This window comes from Glycine soja, chromosome 14, assembly GCF_004193775.1.
Source record: "Glycine soja cultivar W05 chromosome 14, ASM419377v2, whole genome shotgun sequence".
Lineage (NCBI taxonomy): Eukaryota > Viridiplantae > Streptophyta > Magnoliopsida > Fabales > Fabaceae > Glycine > Glycine soja.
The window spans coordinates 36,811,807-36,832,272 of record NC_041015.1 but is presented as its reverse complement, the minus strand read 5'-3'; positions in this window follow the sequence as shown (position 1 = coordinate 36,832,272).

The window sequence follows — 20,466 nt, the reverse complement described above, 5'->3', positions numbered from 1 at the left end:
TGAAATGTCACATTTTAGAGTTAGTGATATCATAGCGACGAGGCGGGTCATTACATAAAGATTAGTTGTGTTGGTGAAACTTGGATCCTTGAGGCAAACCATTGGTGAGATGGTGGATACGGAGGTATTGTATCTCAAAGCATTGCTTATGTATGATTACATTTAAAAGAAAAAGATAGTCAAGGAATCTCAATATTTAATTTGCATGAAAAGACACAAAACAAAGTGGGTTTCATGAGCAATAGACTTCAATTCCTTACTTAAGGCTCTAAAAGAAGGGCGAAAAATACTATTTTCACAAAAAGGCTCATTAGCTTAACATAGAACATATATTGGGATAATTAAACATATAGTTGGAGAACAAACAAATCTAATTCAATTGGTTGAATATGTATCTGACGTGAATGTCACAAATCACAATATTGGCCCATCAATTTGTGCACCAAGTTTGACTAATTTTTCAAATTTGTAGCAAATAGGGATAGGGATGGGGATCCCTCAAAATGTTTGTCAAGCTAAATGTCTATGCCAAAGACAATGTTATAAAATTTTAGAGAAAAAAAGTGAAAAGGAGGGATCTGAGAAATCTGAATGAATCATGTCTGAAGTATCCACATGTGGACAACACATGAAAGTGGGAGAAAAATGAATAGCAGTAGTTGCTATAACAGCTAGATTTTAGAGCCACCACATACTTCTCAATACTCAAGTCTCAGTTCAATGTTGTTCCTTTGTACCACATATTGCTCAATGGAAATGCAAACAACATCTTTACAGAATAACATGTTTGTCTCGTTCTGACTTCTAAGATATATGATCATATGATATGAGGATCACCTTGACCTCATCTCTTTGTTAATTAAAGTCCCCCTTTAGTATAGTGTGTATTCATGTATAATTCTCACTAGTTTTAGATGTTCAACAATATTTATCCTCACTAAACCCAATTTAAGGATATATTTTAAAAATCCTTCCAATTAGTGCCACTGTCATCTCTTGATAAGTTTGCTTTAGATGTTTTCAAGGATCAAACACGACTATTTTTTTTGCTTTTAGGAGTAATTAAGTAAATATGTATAGTTTTAGTTATGAAGAGCATTTGAGCCTGCAGCTTTCACTCTTTAAGAGGGGTCAACATAAACTAGTAAACTAACCAAATCAAGTATATATCACAAACAATTAATTCATAAAGATGCTTAAATTTAATTAAGAGAAAAGTGATTTAACAAAATACCTACCAGAGAACTTCACAGTAATATTGCAGTCTTCAAGCCCTTTCCAACCACTGACAACTAAATCTCCTTCATGTCATCATCTAAAAAGAAATGTGAAGATAAATCAGTTGAATGTAGAAACTCGATAACCATATGCATAGTTATGACTAAATTGTGTCTAATGAGTGATTCTCACACATGCACAAACAAAAAAACCAGGTTTGAGGAAGGCACTTAGTTCCACCATTCACCAATGAGTGGAGGAGGGTGCTAGCTAGCTTGTCTTATGTGTACACTTCAATAAATATCTTAATAATATCTATTTGTATGTTTTTTTACCAAAATAGTACAATAAAAAAATAAAAAAGAAGTATATGAAAAATAGAAGAAAAAAGTGAATATTATAAAAATTAAACATAAAAAATTTGTGGATAGAATACATATATCCTTTTACTATATAGGAAATCATGATTTTGAATTGGATCCATTCGTAGAACATCAAGTACTAGATTTTTATTAGTTCAATTCTAAGGAGGCTAAAGTTTTGTCTAATAGGAATATAAGATGGTATATCTTGTGTCGTGTCTTTTTTTTTTTTTTGAGGGGGGGGGGGAAGAGGAGGGGTTGCTTTAGCCATACCATAATAGATATTTCTGCTTCAATCAACAAATTAGTCATTCCAATAGTATTCTTTCAGGTCCAATTATGAGATTAGTCATCTGATACAAGCCCCCTTTTAAGATAGGTGTTTTAATCCTATTAATAAGTGCTTACATGATCAAGTAGTGTAATAATGTATGATTAGGGGCCATCCTAGATTTATGCATTTACAAGTTTAATGTCTAAGAGTTAGAATGCTTCTTATACTCTTTATTTAGAAAGTCTTTTTTTTGTTTATTATACACATGTATATATACAAAGCTTTTACATTATCTCATTTTGATTCTTCTTTCTATCTATTAATTCTTCCATTCTTTTTTATATATAATCTAGATTAACCAAATCTAAGAGCATTGTTAAGAGGTGAAAAATCTAAGAGCACTGTGTAGGTTCCTCTTTTCCCAAAGCAACAATGAGATCGTGCTCAAATCTGTGTGAAGTGAAAAATTTATGAGATAAACATAATGCAATGAAATGGCACGAAGACCCTAAACTGCATGTTAATCTTATTGGTTTCAACATGTAAAATTCAAGTGCAAAAGATGGTTTCAGCATGAAATATTTATTTGCAACAGGACTGTCATACCCTAATTTCGTTCGGGGACTATCGTTCGTTGATCTTTTGATCCTTGCTAGTGGACTTACGCTGTTGAAGGTCAGTTACAATGCAAAGCAAGGAACCATTCAGTGTTTTGATCAGGAATGCGAGAAATACCAAAAAAAAGAGGGGTAAAAGGGTCTTTTCATTGAGTTTCTTGCACCCTAGCTCGCCCGGGCTAGCCTCTGGCTCGCCTAGGCCCCTAAATTACTTCAGGGTGAAGGACCCAGCTCGCTTGGGCTAGCCAGTTACTTCAGGAGTAAGCATCAGCTTGCCTGAGCGAGCTACCATTGCCCCAAGTGCTCATTTTCCTATAAATAGGCGTGCTAGGGAGGCTGAGGGGAGGTTCCAAGGTTCAAAAGGTGAGGGAATTGAGAGAAGAGAGAAAGAAGACAAAGAAAGAAGAGGAAACCAAGCCGAGGCACTGTAGAATTGTGACTGTGATCAATCTCTATGTTGTTCCTTGTTCGGTGTTCTTCGTGCGACCGTCGGTTAGTTTTGTTTTTAAGATTTAAATGTGATCTATGCACCCTTAGGGGTCCTCCATCTATCATCGGTGATCTTGTTTTCTTTGTAAAGTTCGATCTTAACCTATCACTAGTATTGTAAAGTTGTCTTTAAAGAGATTAAAAGTTAATATACAAAACCAAGATAAAACCAACTCATAACTAATTTCTTTTTATCAAATATCACTTGAGATCATTTCAAGATCCAACACCTTAATGATTCTCTCTACTTTTCAAAATTTAAAACATCGTTTCAAGGTCCAACGCCTTAAACGACTTTTTGTTCGCAATTAAAATGAATCTTTCAAAAACATAAAAATCAATTTAACACACAAACATTCGAACTTTAAAGAACTACGTAGGTCTGAATTCCTCATCACACCTGAGGATACATAGGAGCAAGGGCAACACCCTTGTCGACCCCAAAAAAATAAAAAAATATAAAAAGGGAAAATAAATAATGTTGAAGTCATGTTTTTGCACACTCAATTAAAGGTTGTTGTCCCTTGTGATGAACGCGTGGGGTGCTAATACCTTCCCCATGCGTAAACAACTCTCGAACCCTTATTTTCAAAATTCGCAGACCTCTTTTTGGTTTTTCTAATATTTTCCTCGAATAAACATTGGTGGCAACTCCCGCGCATTTTCTTTTTTAGAGGACGCACCTTTGGCTTTTCGATCGCACTCCCATCGAAGGGTAGGTTGCGACAAAGACAAGATGCATATGCCTACCTCTTGACCAATTGTTTAAATGAAGAATGGCCCTGTAAAACCTGTACAACAATCAAGTTCAGGTAAGGGAAGAACATTTAGAATGTCAACAGAATTTAGGGCAACAATGCAAAATGGCAATCGCTTATGACTGTTTCAGAGATAGGTGCATGCGACAAACAAACTGGAAAATAAAACCACAAACATATATAGGATCTATTTGGATAAACTTCTCTATAAATACTTCTAGGAGAAAAAAAATAAGAAAAAATGAAATAAGTTTCTCTATAAGCTAAAATTAGTTTATGCGCAAGCTAATTTATAAAAGTCTTCTCTTATTAGTTTCTCCAAAAGTTGATTTTTAACTTATGCATAAGTTAATTTTAAATTAAGGGGAAGCTTATTTCTTTTTTTTATTATTATTTTCCTCTCCTAAGAGTGCTTATGGAGAAGTTTATGCAAGCAAACCCATGTTATATATCACTACACAGGGGAAGAAGAGAAAGAAAAGTCAGTTACAATAGATCATCACATATTTCCAAAATCAACAGTTCTAAATCCACCAATCAACACAATTACTGAATGAAGAAAGTACCAAATATTTTCTTATGTGTGAATGTATGAATACCTGATTTTGATGATGTCAAAGTAGAATCAAACAAGGTTGCTTCAAAGGAGAAACATTGCTTCAAGATTAATACAAGGTTGCTTCAACAAACAAAGTCTTGCTTCAAGATTAACTAAAGATCAAGTCTTGCTTCAAAACAAAGTGTTTCCAATACATCCAAGGCTTTGGTAATGTTAAAAAGGGTTTTGAATTTGAATTTTGAACCTGTAATCAATTACCAGATATTTATAATCAATTACCAACAACAGAACTCTTGAAATTCAAATTCAAAAGTCATGATCCTTCAAAATATAACTGTGTAATTGATTATCAGAAACCTATAATCGATTACCAGTGAAAAATTTCAGAAAAAGATTTTTGAAAAGACACATCTCTTCAAACCATTTTGAAAAGGTGTGAAGGGCCTATATATATGTGTGTCTGACTTCTAAAAGCAAGAGAGAGATATTCCAGGAGAACTTCATTGCCAAATGATCTCTCAACAACTCTTGGGCAAACACTTGCAAATCTATTAAGAGTTCATCCAGGAACTTCAATTGTAATATCCTTCTCTTAAAGAGAGAATTCTTCTTCTTCCTCTTCTTATTCGAAGAGATTGATTAAGGGATCGAGGGTCTCTTAAGTTGTAAGGATTCCTGAACATAAGGGAAGGGTTGTCAATGTGTGGTTCAGACTTTGTAAAAGGATTTTTACAAAGAGAGTGGAAAATCTCAAGTGGGTTGCTTGAGGACTGGACATAGGCACAGGAAGTGGCCGAACCAGTATATATCGAGTTTGCATTTCTCTCTTCCTTTATCTCTTTTATTTTATTCCAATCAATTTTGTCTTGCATGTTTAAAGAACATTATTAAATTGATTGTTTCTTCTTCTTCTGCATTTTGAGCCTATCACTTAGAAGGAGGGTTAAAAGTTTGTTAGTGGGAAATTAATTCACCCCCTCTTAAGTTATTGAGGCCGCTGGTTTAACATTATGGTCATTAGACATCTACTTTTTCTTTTTCATCTAATGCGTTCAAAGGATATAACAAGACTATTCCAATGTACCTACGAAGGTGTCACCTTTATACCCCACAGTTTACTTAGTTAAAAACTCCTTTGCTTCAAGATAGTCACCACTTACATTAAAACTTAAAATTAACATTAAAAAAATTGGTGCTTAATTTCAAACAAATTATTAGTGTGGGCCTGGGACCAGTTTTGCAGATGAGTCATTAATTGAACCACACTGATGTAACAAACAATTGTAAACAGAAAATATGAAAATAGAAGAACTCACTGTTAGTGAGGAAAACGTAAGGGATTTTCAATCTACCTAACAACATAAACAAATCAACAAATTCAAGAGTCGCTAATAGTGAGAGGGTTAGGGTTTCACGAGTCAACTGGGAGGGTGTTCTACAGCACGGATCTCCAGTGTGGTTGACAGAACGAGCCCATATCTGCTATCGCTACCAAGAACAAGGGTGGATCTGCAGTTGGGCGGTGGCATGGTGGCGGCTAGCACCATTGAGTGAGAGTAAGCACTGCCATAGGAGGAAAGTTTGTGTGTTGTGGGTTTGTGTGATGTGCGTTTGTGTGTGTTGTGTGTTTTTTCTTTTTAGTGTGTCTTTATTGAGTGTGTTTTTGTTTTTATTATGTTTGTGTGTTTTATTTTTACTAAGTTTGTTTTTATTTTTAAGTCTAGGCTTGTTTTAACTTCTGTAAAATTGTTTTTACTAAGACCCTTTTTTTTATTAAGTTTGTTTTTACTAAGACCCTTTTTTTATTAAGTTTGTTTTTTAAGTCTCTTTGTTTCCTTGTTTGTGAGTTGCCATATAGGGAATTAGAAAGGAGGATTGGTGCCATCCCTTGAAGAATTTGAGTCAAGAAGCAAGGGGAAAACCACCTTAAGAGCTATTGGACTTAGAAGCACTCCAAATTGAGTGAATCAACAAAGAGAGTACAACCACCAAAATTGAGAACCTTGTTGTAATTTTGTAATTGACAATTTACTTACTTTCATTGCTTCAAATTTTGTAACAAAAAGGCCTTTCATTGGAAGTAAGTTGGGAGCCTCCCATAGGTCACCCTACTTCCATTTGTGTGTAATAATTTTAGGCAATTTTCCCTTAGGATTGTGAGTGTTTTGTTGGGAACCTTAAATGTGGTCATCCAAACACTCTTAGGATTCGCCTAGTTTACATTTCTCTCTTACTATCATAGCTTATTTCCTTTACCGTCTATTTTCAAGCCACCTAGATAGTTTGCCTTTTACCAATTAGTTTTTACCTTATCTTTCACACCTCTTTTAGTGTTTATTTTGGCTAGTTTCAACCATAGTTTCTTTTACCTTTTGTTTTCAAACCCCCAACAAGAAAGAACCATAACTTAGGAACCAACATGAGTCTTTATTCTTCATCTAGTGTTAATGGCGAGGGTTCTACTCCTAAGGACCCCTTGTATAAGATATTAGATGAGTTGAGATCCCTTAAGTTGTGGAAAGAAAAACAAGAGAGAAAATAAAAAGTTAAAAAAAGAGTGGAAGAAATAAGTCAAGATGAAAGAGAGAAAATAAGAGAGGAAGAAAGAAGAAAAATAATGAAAGAAATGAAAAGAGAAAAACATGCCTCCTATAGTAGTCATGACTCTTGCAAGAGTTTAAGTGACGAACTTAGCAACTATTATAGAGGGCGCCATAGTTCACATACTAAACATCACTCCCAAAGAAGAGAAAAGGATAGAAGGCCTCAAGAGGTTAACATTAGCCTCCCATATTTCCATGGAAAAGATAATGTTGAGGCCTAGTTAGATTGGGAAATGAAGGTTGAACAACTCTTTGCTTGCCATCATATTAGCGATGAGAGAAAAGTTCCATTGACTACCCTTAGCTTTCAAGGGTATGCCCTCTATTGGTGGACTTCCCTTGTTAGGGAACGAAGGATTCATGGGGATCCTCCAGTAGAGTATTGGAATGATCTTAAGAGTGCCCTTAGGAAGAGGCACATTCCCTTCTACTATGAAAGAAAGCTTATGGACAAGCTCCAAAGGCTTAGACAAGGGAGTATGAGTATTGAAGAATATAGACAACAAATGGAACTACTCTTTTTAAGAGCTAGACTTAGGGAGGAGGAAAGAACAAGAATAGCTAGGTTCCTTAGTGGGCTTAATATGGAAGTGAGGGACAAGGTTGAACTTCTTCCATATAGGGACCTAGATGAGCTAGTCCAACTTTGTATAAGAGTGGAGCAACAACTTAAAAGAAAGCCTTCTTCAAAATCTTATGGCTCTCACTCTTATCCAAGGAAGGACCAAGCCCATGGAATTTTGGGGGCTGCACCTTCAAAACCCAAGGAAGATAAGGGTAAGACCATAGAGAAATACACCCCTAAGACTAGTTCCCAAGAAAGGACTAGCAACATTAAATGCTTCAAATGTCTTGGGAGAGGTCACATTGCCTCTCAATGCCCCACAAAGAAAACCATGATCATGAGGGGTCAAGACATTTATAGTAGTCAAGAGGAGACTACTTCTTGCCCTTCCTCTAGTGGAAGTGAAGATGAAGTAAGGGGTGAAGAGTCTAGTGAGGAAGTCTACCCTCATGAAGAAGGTGACCTCTTAATGGTTGGAAGGCTCCTTGGAGATCAATCTTGTGATCTATCTCAATCCCAAAGAGAGAACATATTTCATACAAGATGCAAAATTTTAGATAAAACTTGTTCTTTTATTGTGGATAGTGGATCTTGTTGCAATTATTGTAGCACAAGATTAGTTTCCAAATTGAACCTCACTATCATTCCCCACCCAAAACCTTATAAACTTCAATGGCTCAATGAGCAAGGGGAAATGATAGCTAACCAACAAGTGAAGGTACCTTTCTCCATTGGGACATATAAGGATTAAGTTAATTGTGATATAGTTCCCATGGAGGCAGGACATATTCTTTTAGGAAGGCCGTGGAAATTTGATAAGAAGATCATTTACAATGGCCTAACTAATGAGATTACCCTCACCCATCTTGGCACTAAATTTGTGTTGCATCCTCAAACACCTTCACAGGTGGCCAAAGATCAACTAACTATGAAAGATAAGAGGGATGAGGAAGAAAAACAATAGAAAAAGAAGGATGGTAAGGCCTTGTCTTCAAAGGCCAAGGGGAAGGAAAAAAAGGAAAAGGATTCCTCCAAGAAGATTGTTAAGAAGGAAAATCATTTTGCAACAAAAGGTGATATTAAAATAGCACTTCTTCTTAAACAATCTTTCTACCTTCTCCTATCAAGGGAAACATCCCTTAGCACTGCCACAATTCCTACATTTGAGACCTTACCCCCAAAGGTCCAAGAACTCTTACATGAATTTGGTGATATATTTCCCAAAGAGATACCCCCTAGGCTACCTCTTTTAAGGGGAATAGAACACCAAATAGATTTAGTCCCAGAAGCAAGCCTTCCTAATAGGCCAGCCTATAGGACTAACCCTCAGGAGACTAAGGAGATAAAGTCTTAGGTTAAAGAATTGTTGGAGAAAGGCTGGGTCCAAGAGAGCCTAAGCCCATATGCGGTGCCAGTGTTGTTGGTGCCCAAAAAGGATGGTACATGGAGAATGTGTATAGATTGCAGGGCCATCAACAACATCACTGTAAAGTATAGGCACCCCATTCCTAGACTTGATGATTTGCATGATGAGTTGCATGGTGCCAATATCTTTTCAAAAATTGATCTTAAAAGTGGTTATCACCAAATTAGGATGAAAAAGGGTGATGAGTGGAAAACCGCTTTCAAGACCAAGTTTGGTTTGTATGAATGGCTAGTGATGCCTTTTGGGCTCACTAATGCACCAAGCACCTTTATGAGGCTTATGCATCATGTCTTAAGGGATTTCATAGGTAGATTTGTAGTTGTTTATTTTGATGATATTTTAGTGTACAGTAGGAGCCTAGATGATCACTTAGGACATCTCAGGCAAGTTCTTTCAGTCCTTAGGAAAAACACTCTCTATGCAAATATAGAGAAGTGTACCTTTTGTGTAGATAATATAGTTTTCTTAGGGTTTGTAGTTGGTAGAGATGGGGTCCAAGTGGACCCTTAGAAAATCAAGACCATCCAAGAATGGCCCACCCTAAAAAGTGTGGGAGATATTAGGAGCTTCCATGGGTTAGCAAGCTTCTATAAAAGGTTCGTTCCTAATTTCTCTACAATTGCATCACCTCTCAATGAGCTGGTGAAGAAGAATGTGGCATTTACCTGGGGTGAAAAACAAGAGCAAGCCTTTGCTTTTCTCAAAGAAAAGCTTACTAAGGCACTTGTTCTAGCTCTTCCTGACTTTTCTAAAACTTTTGAGCTAGAATGTGATGCCTTTGGAGTGGGAGTTGGAGCTATATTGTTACAAGGTGGACACCCTATTGCTTATTTTAGTGAAAAACTTCATAGTGCCACCCTCAACTACCTCACTTATGATAAAGAGCTTTATGCCTTAATAAGAGCCTTCCAAACTTGGGAACATTACCTTGTTTCCAAGGAATTTGTCATTCATAGTGATCATCAATCACTTAAGTACATCAGAGGGCAAAGCAAGTTAAACAAAAGGAATGAAAAATGGGTAGAGTACCTAGAGCAATTTCCTTATGTTATCAAATACAAAAAGGGAAAAACAAATGTGGTCGTTGATGCCCTCTCTAGGAGACACACATTGTTTTGCTCCCTAGGAGCTCAAATTTTAGGATTTGATAACATTAGAGACTTGTATGCTTTAGATGAATATTTCTCTCCCATTTACGAGAGTTGTGGGAAAAAGGCCCAAGATGGATTCTATTTGGCTGAGGGGTATTTGTTCAAAGAGGGAAACCTTGCATACCCCAAGGATCCATTAGGAAATTACTTGTGAAAGAGAGCCATGAGGGTGAGCTCATGGGCCACTTTGGGATAGACAAGACCCTTGTCTTACTCAAAGAAAAGTTTTATGGGCCCCATATGAATAAAGATGTCCATAAGCATTGCACTAAGTGTGTTGCCTGTTTACAAGCCAAGTCTAGGGTGATGCCTCATGGGCTATACACACCCTTACCCATCCCATCTGCACCTTTGGTAGACTTTGTCCTTGGGCTTCCTAGAACCCAAAGATGTGTAGACTCTATCTTTGTGGTGGTGGATAGGTTTAGCAAGATGACACACTTTATACCATGCCACAAGGCGGATGATGCTTCCCACATCTCAAAACTCTTTTTCAGGGAAGTTGTGAGACTCCATGGTTTGCTTAGGACCATTGTGTTAGATAGAGATGCTAAGTTCCTTAGCCACTTCTGGAAAACCTTATGGGCTAAGCTAGGAACCAAACTTCTTTTCTCTACCACTTGTCATCCACAAACTGATGGGCAAACAGAGGTAATGAATAGGTCTTTATACACCCTTTTAAGGGCTCTTCTGAAAGGCAACTATAAGTCTTGGAATGAGTATCTTCCTCATGTAGAATTTTCCTACAACAGGGGGGTTCATAGAAACACCAAGCAATCCCTTTTTGAGGTTGTCTATGGGTTCAATCCCCTAACACCCTTAAACCTCATTCCCCTCCCACTTGACACTTCTTTTATACATAAAGAAGGGGAATCTAAGTCAGAGTTTGTAAAGAAGTTGCATGAAAGGGTTAAGAACCAAATAGAGAACCAAACAAAGGTGTATTCAACTAAAGGCAATAGAGGAAGAAATGAGCTAGTTCTTAATGAGGGGGACTAGGTTTGGCTCCATCTTAGGAGGGATAGATTCTCTACTAAAAGGAAATCCAAGCTTAGCCCTAGAGGGGATGGACCTTTTTAGGTCTTGGAGAGGATCAATAACAATGCTTATAGGTTGGACATCCTAGAAGAGTATGGAGTTAGTACCACTTTTAATATTTCTAATTTAATTCCTTTTTCAGGTGGAACTGATATTGAGGAGGAGGAACCGACAGATTTAAGGTCAAATCCTCTTTAAGGGGGAGGGGATGATGCAATCCTCCCTAGGAAGGGACCAGTTATCAGAGCCATGAGCAAGAGGCTCCAAGAGGATCTAGAGCTATTGAAGAAGGCCTGAGGGTTCTCATGAACCTCAGGGTATATTTTTTAGCCCATGTGATGCAATCCTATCCCATAAGGGCATTGGATAGAAGACTCCAAGTAAAATGGGCCAGAGATGCAAGAGAAGGCCCTAGGGTTCTCATGAGCCTTAGGATAGATTTCGGGCCCATAGGCTAAGTATGAGCCCACTTATCTTTGTACATATTAGATTAAGGTTTCATTACTATTGGTCCTTGTATTTAGGGCTCTATAATGTAGGTAGGGTACCCTAAAAATATAGGATTTTTCAGCCCTTGTATTTTAGGGCACCTAGACAAGTTTTTGTATTAGGCGTAGTTTTGCAATTTCACATGCACTAAGTGAATATTTGATGTGTGAGTTGGGAAATAAATTTAATTGAATTGGTAGAAGCCCAATCCAATTAAATTTTAGAGGGGCAAGTGAGAATTTGCTTACTACACCCTATTGCCACATCATATAGTCACACTTTGTGCATGTCCTTCATACTTTACATGCATCATGACACCTAAGCACACTTAGTAGAGAATATTGGAATTGATCTTGGATTAGTGGGCTGAACCATAACTGAAATTCACTAAACATAATTAGTGAAATTTTGGCTCCAAAATTTGGCTCCACAAATTCAATTTCAAATTCAAGTGAAATTTGAATTGAAATTCAAATTTCCCTCCAATTTTGTGTGACACTTAGGCTATAAATAGAGATCATGTGTGTACATTTTTTCAACTTTTATCATTTGAAAATTAAACTTCAGATTTTAGAGCTCTTTTAGAGCATAAAATTTTATGTTCTTCTCTTCCTCTCCCTCCATTCATCTCCTTCTTTCTCTAAGCTCTTATCCATGGCCTCCTATGGTGGTGAGCTTCTTTTAGACTCATCTTCTCCTTGAAGTGGCGTCTACTCTCAATCTTCCTTGTCCATTCCGCTGTCATTCATCTTCCAAGAAGCAACAGATTCCATTGATGAAGAAGATCCTAGGCCGACAAGCTCCAATGGAGTTTACATCATGTAGTATCAAGAGCATCTTCATCTAGGTGTTGAGGAAAAAAGCCAAGAGTTTCAAGAACCTCTGGATTTGAGGTCAAATTCTTTTCAAGGTGGAGGGAATGATGCAATTCTACCCTGCAAGGGCATTGGATAGAAGACTCCTAGTAGATTGGGTCAGAGATGCAAGAGAAGGCACTTGGATTCTCATGAGCCTTAGGGTAGATTTCGAGCTCATGGGCTAAGTATGAGCCCATTTATCTTTGTACATATTAGATTAAGGTTTCATTACTTTTGGTTCTTGTATTTAGGGCTCCAAATTGCAGGTAGTGTAACACCCTGATATATATATCTATATATTATTAGTAATTATGTTAGATGTTTGATTATTTGTTGCGTTATTTTCATCCGTAATTATTTTTAAGGAAGTTAATTTAGTTAATAGAGGGGTGGATAGATAAGGATGTAGCTTCTCAAAGAAGCCTCTTGAGAAAGCTTCTCAAAGAAGCCACGAGGAAGCTTCTAGAGGAAGCCTCTTAATGAAGCTTCTAGAGAAAGCTACATGAAGCTGCCTCGGTAAAAACACTGCTCAGCCTTCATTAACCGTTGGATCTTCCCGAAATTTGTTCTTCAACTTCACAAAACACTTTTCCATGATCTGACCGTTGGGATCTTTGACAAGATGTCTGAAGTGTGCTAGAAGCCTCTTAATGAAGCTTTTGGAGGAAGCCTCTTAATGAAGCTTCTAGAGAAAACTACATGAAGCTGCCTCGGTAAAAACGCTTCCCAGCCTTCGTTAACCGTTGGATCTTCTCCAAATTTGGTTTGCAACTTCACAAGACAATTTACCATGATTTCACCGTTGGGATCTTTGAGAAAATATCTGGAGTGTGCTAGAAGCTTCCGTTCCCGAGAGCATCTCTTATTTAAGCATTTCAGCCTTTGCTTTCTTGTAGCTTAGGAAAAATGCCATTTCTTCTTCTTTCTTTCTTCCAAATCTATTTCTAAAGTTCCAAGTACTTTCTCCATCACCCACATCCACCATTAGCCACCACAAACCATCATTGTTCTCCATTGAAAACCCACACCGAGAGGAACCCTTCAACCGAAGCAGAATTTCCAACTTGGCTTGCGGTTTCGGTAGAGAACGAAAACCCTAATCTGATCTTTCGTTTTCTTTCGAGGTAACCATGATTCTATGCTTGTTTCTTGTTAGTTTCATCCTGTCTTTGCATCTTTTCTAACTTTGCAACCGCCATTTCATGTCTTATGCTTCCTTTGAAAAACCTTAGAGAAAGAGACTTTGTAAACATTATCCTTTCATGAAATGCATGTTATTTTCGTAACCTACACTGAACCCCGGTCACATTGGCGTGGTCGGAATTTCCAAATTACGTTCCTTTGTAAAACCCGAAATACTCTCAGCTCTTTCATGTAGTGATGTGGGTGTTTGACCCAGAGCACTGTGTCATACCCTAATTTCGTCCGGGGACCTTTGCTTGATGACATGCGACCTTTCTTTGGTCCTTGTGAGGTGCTTGGCACCCATCATTAGGCAATTTGTGAAATTCCAGGACATGCCGGAAAACCGAAAAAATATTGATGCACAATCAGTAAGTTTCCGTGACACACCGGAAATCAAATGGAAGCATCGTTGCATAATTAAGTGAGATTCCGTAACATTCCGTAAGTCAAAAAGGGGATGATTATGTAATCCGCAAGGTTCCGTAACATTACGGAAAGAAAACAAGTATCGTTACGAAATTCGTAAGTTTCCGTAACTTTACGAAAAAAGAATCACCAAAAAAAAGGCAGAGGGAGGTGTACTTAGTAAAAATGGGGGTGCAAATAGCACCCAGGCCCACTTGGGCCCTCCAGAATATTCCTCCAGAAGGCTGTTGCTTCTGGAGGAAGCAACCTGGCTCGCCTGGGCGAGCTGGGCGGCAACCACCTCCCCTATTTTGCTATAAATAGGGGAGGAAGTGAAGAAGAAAAGGGCTCAGCCCCTTAGGCACTTCTCTCTCTTTCGAATTTGCTTGGAAAAATTGTTTCCGTGAAGAAAATCTAAGCCGAGGCGCTTCCGAAACATTTCCGTAACGTTTTCCGTGAAGAATTTCGCAAAGGTTTCGACCGTTCTTCGACGTTCTTCATTCGTTCTTCATCGTTCTTCGATCTTCAACGGATAAGTACCTCGAACCAAGCTTTTCGATTCATTCTATGTACCCGTAGTGGTCCACATTGTGTTTCGTGCATTTTTATTCTCGTTTTGTCTACTTTTTATACCCCCTCTTGACGTGCTTAAGCTATTTTACTTAAGTCATTTCTCGCTTAACTTAAAAATAAAATAAATTTCCACCGAACGTTTGAATTGTATTATCCGTTAATTTCGGTTAAAATAAATTCCGACCGTTCGGTCGTGCCGTAACCACGTTGGAAATCAAAAAAGGAGGTAAAAAAATATATAATAATCAAAAAAAATCTTTTAGCAAAATAAAGCGGAAAATCAATCGGACGTTTTCTCTTTGGGATTTCTCATTCTTAATCGAATTGATTAATAACTAAAGTGAAACTAAGGCTAAAATCAACTCGCCTAGTCAAGCTCGTCCATAAAAATAGGCTTTTGAAGTTTGTCATTTCAATTTCTCACTAAGTAAAATGGATCATTTTTAAGGTCCAACGCCTTAAAATGATCACCACTTAAGTAAAAAAGAATCACTTGATAAGAAAGAACTACGTAGGTCTGATTTTCTCATCCCAAATTGAGGAATACGTAGGAGCAAAGGGAAACACCCTTGTCGACCACAAAAAAGGAAAAATATAAAAAGGGTATAAAGGATATAAGGACATAAAAGGGAACGTAAAAATCAAAGTCATGTTTGCACATTCGATTAAAGGTTGCCGTCCCTTGGGACGGACGTGTGGGGTGTTAATACCTTCCCCGTGCGTAAATACAACTCCCGAACCTTTCACTTAAAAGTTCGTAGATCGCGTCTTTTCCGGTTTTTCCGACGTTTTCCTCAAATAAACGTTGGTGGCGACTCCGCGCGTATTCCTTTCGTGGAACACGCATCGCGAGTCTCGCGTCGCCCTCCCGCCGAAGGGTAGGTTGCGACAATTGGCGACTCCGCTGGGGAAACCCCATGTAAGTTTCCCACCAACCCAACAATGTCATTACTCAGCTAATAACCAACCTTCTCCTTACCCACCACCCAGTTATCCACAAAGGCCATCCCTAAATCAACCACAAAGTCTGTCTACCGCACTTCCAATGACGAAGACCACCTTTAGCACAAACCAAAAAAAACACCAACAAAAAGGAATTTTGCAGCAAAAAGCCCGTAGGGTTCACCCCAAATTCCGTTGTCATATGCTAAACTTGATCCCATATCCACTCGATAATTCAATGGTAGCCATAACCCCAACCAAGGTTCCTCAACCTCCATTTTTCTAAGGATACGACTCGAACGCAACGTGTGCTTATCAGGGAGGAGCCCCGGGGCATTCCATTGAGCATTGTATGACCCCGAAGCATAAAGTGTGAAGTCTAATTGATACGGGCTGGCTGAAATTTGAGGAGAATCGCTTGTTGAATCCTAACATTGACAAGCAACACCATACATGGGGCAATTCTGGAAGCTGTTGTTATGACTCATCAGGATTTTCAAGTTTATGCCATCATTGTAAACCACAGTTACAATGTTAAATGAAATGGATAAAGTTGATATCTTTGTCCCTCATCCTCTCACAAACGCATGTTTGCTTATTCAACTTTCACTGGAATGTGGGTGCAAGCCATTGGTCTGTTTGCTCAAGCGACCTGCGCTCCTGAGTGTTGACTTCTAAGACTGTTCAATCAGAGGTTACTCGTCTTGCACGTTGGCGTGGTTGCCGTAGAACAAAAAAAAAATTTCAAAACAAATAATTTCAGAAATAAAAATAAAAATAAAAATAAAAAAATAAATAAAATAAAAAAATAATAAATAAAAAATAAATAATAAAAAAGGTTCAAAAGAAAAAGAAAAAAGCATTTGATTGACTGTGTTTTCAAGACATTCATGTGACCTCATTATATCATTCTGGAAAGTTTGTCCTCTTAGAGAGAAGTGAGTTATCAAGAATAGGATGTTGGATAAATGGCCTTAGTTACCTTAAGAAAAGGGGGGGTTGAATTAAGATACGAAGATTATTCCCCAATTAAACTTTCACTCTCTCTTTTCGGATTAACAATGCACACAGGGATAACCCTTCCCTTGTGTTCAGGAATCCTCTACAACAAGAGACCCACAGTCTCTTAATCCCTTTTCAGAAATAAGAAGAAGAGAAGAAGAGGCCTCTCGTAAAAGAGGTAGATTGTAAAATGAAGCTCAATCAAAAATTCCTTATTGAATATGCAAGTGGTTGACCAAGGAATCTTTTTGAGAGGATAAGACGTTTCAGTTCAGAAAAAAACTCTTGATCTTTCGAGAGGATAAAACTGTTTGGGCAATGAAAACTCTCTTTAAAACATTTGAATGGCCGTTCATAAAACATTTGAATAGATATGTCTCTTGGAAATTATTTTCTGAAAATCCCATCTGGTAATCGAGTACAAGACTTATGTAATCGGTTACAGGTTTTAAAAATTTGAATTAAAACATTTTCAACTACTGGTAATCAGAGAGCAAATCTCAATTTGAAATGATAGAATTCTTTGGTCAAACCTTTTGTTTGTTTCAATTTTGAAACTTCTTCCTAAAGATTCTAAGAGATCAAACTTGATCATATATCTTGATTTTCTTGGATTCTTGTCTTGAATAAAACTTAGAAGCACTTGATCCTTTAGCATCATCAAGACATCAAAACATCTTGCTTCTACATAGGAGTCATTTGACTTAATCCATCAACTGAAAGATCCTTCAATTATTTCTCGTCCTTGGAAAATTCTTTTTGCAAGAATCAACTGCTTCTTTCTTTCTTCCTCACTACGAGGTCGTGAAAACAAGACAACAATTGGTACCTCTAAGCCCTACACTGGGGCAACGAAAGGCACCATGCAAAAACCTCAAGCGAACCTAGGGGCAGATTAGAAGTTTTCACCCAATAGGTTCCCAGCTACAAGGTCATGACGAAAGATAACAATTGGTACCTCAAAGCCTTACACTGGGGCAATGAGGGGCATCGTGCATGAGCCTCAAGTGAACATAGGGGCAGATCAAAAGTTCTCACCCGTCGATGTTTTTAAACAAAAAAAGGGGGGGACAAACCCTAGGATTTCAATAGATTGATTAAACGTCAAACAGCTCTATTGCCATCACTCCAAAATGGTCAAGTGACTAAATCAAACAGAACATACACTTTGAGGGGGTTCCCGGAGAGATTTGCAAAAGATAGGATAAGGTTGCATAAATTATCACCTTTTTCAGAAGGACAGTCAATCTGTGTTTTCCAAAAAAATTAAATCAAAATCAAAATCACAAAACAAGGAAAGAATGACATGAACATTGTACAAACTTTCCATTTCATTGCATTATTTCATATGAAGTCCGCATTTACCAAATTTCACAACAAAGGTTGCATGCATCTGCATCCCTAAAAATCATGTTGACTACATAGATTCCCTACATCTAAATGTCCAAATCTTTTGAATTTGGGATGACCGGCTCTCTCGATGAGTCGATCCCTTGCTTTCTCATAAGGATGGACCCTTGGGTACTAGTTGCCCTCACCATCAGAGGGCTGCACGCCCTCACCTCCAGAGGACTACATGTCCTCGCCTTGAGAGGGCTACACGCCCTCACCTTGGATACTAGTTACCCTCACCGTCAGAGGACTACATGTCCTCGCCTTGAGAGGACTACACGTCCTCACCACCAGAGGGCTGCACGCCCTCACCTCCAGAGGACTATACGTCCTCGCCTTGAGAGGGCTACGCGCCCTCACCTTGGGTACTAGTTACCTTCACCTTCAGAGGACTACACGTCCTCGCCTTCAAAAGGTCATGTACCTTCAACTTCAGAGGACTACACGTCCTCGCCGTCAAAGGGTCATGTGCCTTCACCTTTGTAGGACTACACGTCCTCACCTTTAGAGGACTACACGTCCTCGCCATCAGAGGACTACATGTTCCCCATTTTCAAAGGGGGACATGCCCTCACCTTTAGAGGATTGCACGTCCTTGCCATCATAGGACTACACTCCCTCGCCTTCAAAAGGCGACACGTCCTGAACTTCAGAGGGCTACACGCCCTCGCTTTTAGAGGACTACGCATCCTCGCTCTCAGGGGGCCCCATATCCACACCTTAAGATAATTTAAGGTCCTCTGCCCTTAAAAGCTTAACCGAGACTCGCGCTCCCAGTTAAGGGGCCAGTAGTTTCCTTTTAACGGTTCCTGGGCCACCCTCTGATATTGGAGGAGGGCCAACTGTGCGAGCACAACCAGAGAGGGAGGCTATCACACAGCTACTATGCATACCGGGGCAAGATTTCACCCGGGCCGCTGCAAAGAGACGAGTGTGGATCATGCGCACCAACATGACCACTCTTACACAGATATAAATGACGTTGTTACTTAGCAACATTCTGCCCAGTGATCGTAATGCCAATCTCCCCCTGCATATGTATCGGTTGGTCTGTGTCGTCATGACATAGGTAAGTATGCACATGGTTCAATTGATTTCTGATGTCATCTATTGTTTGCAGGGATCGCGCCCACAAGACGCCCAGTGGGCCCGAAGAAGTCCAACAGGGCCCCGGGGTTTCCAGCTCTGGTTACGGGCCTCTATAGTCCTACAGGGTGCCCGTTCCCCCCGGCAAGGTCACATCATCATAGGTAAGTATGCACATCGCTCAACTGATTTCTGATTTCATCTATTGTTTGCAGGGATCGCGCCTGCAAGACACCCAGTGGACCCGAAGAAGTCCAACAGGGTCTTGGAGTTGTCAAGCTCTAATTACGGGTCTCTGTCAGTTCTATGGAGTACCTGTCACCTCCAGCAAGGGCATCAGGCCCCCTACTAATCGAGCTTTCATCAAGAAGTACTGCGTCTCCAGGCAGGCGCAGGGCGAAACACCACAGCAGCCTGGGGATGGCCGGCAGCGGCAATAGACGCACCGCCATCACCTCTAGAGTTCACCTCTGCTCATCCACAAAAAGGTTTGAGTATTGCCTACACCACATGGCCGACCAATAGGCGACCAAGTCCAAAGCCAAAGGTAAGCAAAGTACTAGGTCATTGACCGACAAGTCATAAGGCGTCCAGCTCAAGACGTTAAAGAAGCGCTACTAGGAGGCAACCTAGTACCTTTTGAATCTATGCTTGTTATTTGATCACTTTTTATAGTAGGACACACCTAGTTGCTCATGATCCTGGGAATTTAAATAAAACAAGCGCAAGCTCGGAAGGTAGTCATACCTCACAAAATATATATAAGTATGTTTAGGTAGTGAAAATACCTTAGATATGCATGTATGTAAACAAAACAACACTTCACAAAATATATATATGTATGTTTAGGTAGAAAGATACCTTAGATATGCATGTATGTAAACAAAAAATACTTCACAAAATATATATATGTATGTTTAGGTAGAAAGATACCTTGGATATGCATGTATATAGCAAAAATACCTTACAAAACATATATATGTATGTTTAGGTAGCAAGATACCTTGGATATGCGTGTATATAGAAAAAATACCTCACAAAAATATACACATGTTTAGGTAGCAAAATACCTCATGAAAAAAAAGGGGAAAAAAACAACAAAAAAAAACAAACAAGAAAAAGAAATGAACAAATGAAAAAACAAGGAAAAAAAGAGAAAAAAGAAAAATAAGTTGTCTAGCTGAAAAGCCAACATGCTTTTGAAAAGAGATGACTTCCAACTTTTCTTTGAAAAAAATTCGCTGATCATAGCTAGTTTTTGGAAGAAAAAAAATGTGTGTACACTTGAAGGGTGAATGCTGTGAAATTTTCCCGAGTACCCAAAATGGACTCGGATGAATGCACAAATTGATAAAAGAACATATTTTGGAAACATTGGGTTGATTTAAAAAAGAGTAAATGAATCCTGAGCCCTAGCATCACATGACCATAAAAATTTGACACTTGAGTGTCCGCATAGGTGCATGCATGACCAG